Genomic DNA, 3,079 nt, shown 5'->3' on the forward strand with positions numbered 1-3,079 from the left:
CAATCCGCTGGAGGGTCACTGTCGCTCAGGCAGCCTCGGAAAGTGTGATGATGGAAATCATTTTGACCTCCTGGCTTCCCCCTGGGGATCCTGGGTTCATGCTTTGAGACTTACTGGTCTAGAGGTATTTGAGCACTTCAATTGAGCACTTAATTCTGAACCAGGCATTGTGCTAAGTGGTTTATTGGCACGGCGTTGGGCTGATCACTACAAGGCCAGCAGTTTGAAACTGCCAGCCATTCTTCAGGAGAAAGATGGGGCTTTCTACTCCCACCAAGAGTTACAGTCTCGGAAAGCCACTGGAATAGGTCTCCCCCATCGGAAAGGGCTGCTATGAGTTGGAATTGACTCCATGGCAGTGAGTTTGAGAGTATGTGGTATGGTGGGCTATACCCTGAGCTGCCAACCACAAGGTCAGCGGTTAGAACCCACCGGCCACTCCTCAGGAGAAAAATGAGGCTGTCTACCCCCATCAAGATTTAAAATCTCAGAAAAAAAGAGAGAGTAAGAGATTTAAAGTCTCAGAAACCCAAGGGAACTTTCTACTCTCTTCTATAGGGTCCCTGTGAGTCAGCATAGACTCGTTGGCAATGAGTTTGGTTTGGGGCATCTGCTGTGTCTAATGTCACATGGTCATGGTTCCAGGTTTAACAATGAGGACACTGAAGCACAGGGCTTAAGTGGCCCGCCCAAGGTCACACAATAAGTGAGTAGAAGGGCTTAGGTTTAACTCAGGCATTTGGGGTCTAGAGCAGCAGTTCTCAACCTGTGGGTCCAGACCCCTTCAGGGGTTGAATGACCTTTTCACAGGAGTCGCCTAAGACCACCAGAAAACACAGATTTCCAACGGTCTTAGGAACCAATCCAAGCAGGAGGGAGCTGTGGTGTCTGCTCCTGTATCTGTCTCCGGGCGGTCCGCCCACATGCAGAGATGCCCACCTACGAGTCCCCGGCATGAAGACTGTGACCCATGCTACACCATGCTTCAAGACAACATTTCATTGCTGTGTCATTAGAAATAACTATTTCACAATATATAATTACATATTGGTTTGTGATTCATCACGATGCTTTAATGATGTTCTATTTGTAACAACGAAAATACATCCTGCATATCAGGTATTTACATGATGATTCATCACAGTAGCAAAATGACAGTTGTGAAGTAGCAACGAAAATCATTTTATGGTTGGGAGTCACCACCACGTGAGGAACTGTATGAAAGGGTCGCGGCATGAGGAAGGTTGAGAACCACTGGTCTAGAGCCAGGGCCTTACCCTGCAAGGCTGTTGTGTCATAGCTGGAGAATAAGACATGATTGAACTGGGACTGAAGGCATCCCCGGAGATGGAGTTTCAGACAATCAATAGACTTGCCTAGGAAGCTCCCTGTACGCCCCTGGAGGTTCTCCTGAGAACAATCCACCGAACTCAAGAACGAAGCTCAGAGCTCGGAAGGCAGGAAAGATTGGCGGTGGAGTGGGGAACTCCGGGAGGAAGTGGGAACTCCTATCAGGAAACAAAACGTGTATGGTTGTTGAATGGAAAATAGATTTTCTCTGCACTTTCCTCCAAACCTACCACCCTCAAGTCGATTCCGATTCATACGACCCAAAGGGCAGAGTAGAACAGCGCCTTTGGGTTCCTGAGACTAAATGTTTATGGAAGCAGACAGCCTCGTCCTTGTCCCTCAGAGTGGCTGAGGGGTTTGAACAACCAATTAGCAGCCTAACACATAACCTCCTACACTGCCAGGCTACTTCTGTGTGCTGTGAGGGGCTCTCGAGTCAGCTCTGGCTCACAGCAGCCCCGTGGACAGCAGAACAGAACACTACCTTTGCCATCTCCACAGCTGTCATGTCTCAGCCCATTCTGGTAGCCACCGTGTCAACCCATCTCATTGAGGGGCTCCCTCTTTTTCGCTGCCCTTCCATTTTCCCAAGCATGATGTCCTTCTCCAGGGACTGGTCTCTCCTGGTAAGAGGTCCAACGTACGTACTCACCACTCTTGCATCGAAGGAGCATTCCGACTGTACTTCTGAGACAGGCGTTTGGTCTTCGTCAGTCCGTGGCACGTCCAGCACTCTTCTCCAGCCGTCCTCCCAATGCATCATTCTTCTTCGGTCTTCCTTACGCAATGTCCAACTTTCACCTGCATACGGCGATGGGAAATACCATGGCGTGGGTCAGGCACCCCTGAATCCTCAGGGACATCCTTGCTTTTCAACACTTGAAAGGGGTCCTGATAGTGTACGGATGACCAGGCAAACCCATCCGCAGCTGCCCATTCTGCTCGCCTTCCCGGGAGGAACTTGAGCACAGGGGCACCTCTGGCCCTGATGTGTGCACAGCCCACTGGGTGGGCCTGGTGTGCTCATGAACATCTGTCCCGGATCTGTGACTGAATGAAGGGGAGGCACAAGTAGACTGGATGTTGAGACCAGGTCTGGATGAAAAGTCCCTACCCCTTTATGTTGAAGGCCTGGGTGGGGCTATGGGAGTTCAAACTAAGGAGAGAATGGGCTCATGGGTAGGAATAGAGCTTCTCACCCAACCCTTGTGGAAAGTGCTATGGCGAGGCCTCAAACACTTGGGAATCGAGACCCCATGCGATCCAGCAATACCTCTGCTGGGTATTTTCCCTAAAGACGTGAGAGAGAACATGAGCTGACAGAGGTGCACACCACTGTGCACACCCAGCAAAAAGTCGGAAGCAGGCCCCAAAGTGCATCAGGAGAAGAGTGGAGGAGGGAGCTATGGTGGTTATACATGATGGCTATCCAACCTCAGTTTCTTATATACATATATGCACAGATGTCTATATACACACACGTATGTATATATACATATATATAACCATTTCCGTTGCACTGATTCCGACTCATAGGCACCCTGCAGGACAGAGTGGAACTGTCCCACGGGTCTTTCAAGGCTGTACGCCGTTATGGAAGCAGACAAGCAGATGGCCACAGCATTCTGTCCTGGAGCCGCTGGTGGGTTTGAACCCCTGACCAAAGCGCTTTAACCACTGTAGCAGCAGGACTCTTACACTTGTACAGGGAGGCAAATCAGGCTGCTCC

The 3,079-nt window shown here is 50.2% G+C and overlaps 1 protein-coding gene across 1 annotated transcript in view; it reads left to right on the top strand.

The window, feature by feature from the left end:
* The window catches only part of LOC115871189 (copine-5-like), an 87,509-nt gene that overhangs the window by 57,041 nt on the left and 27,389 nt on the right, over positions 1 to 3,079 (top strand). The gene's annotated exons all lie outside the window — the stretch shown is intronic.

Source organism: Echinops telfairi, unplaced genomic scaffold, assembly GCF_000313985.2.
Source record: "Echinops telfairi isolate 266 unplaced genomic scaffold, ASM31398v2 ScPeMD7_3533;HRSCAF=4204_1, whole genome shotgun sequence".
Lineage (NCBI taxonomy): Eukaryota > Metazoa > Chordata > Mammalia > Afrosoricida > Tenrecidae > Echinops > Echinops telfairi.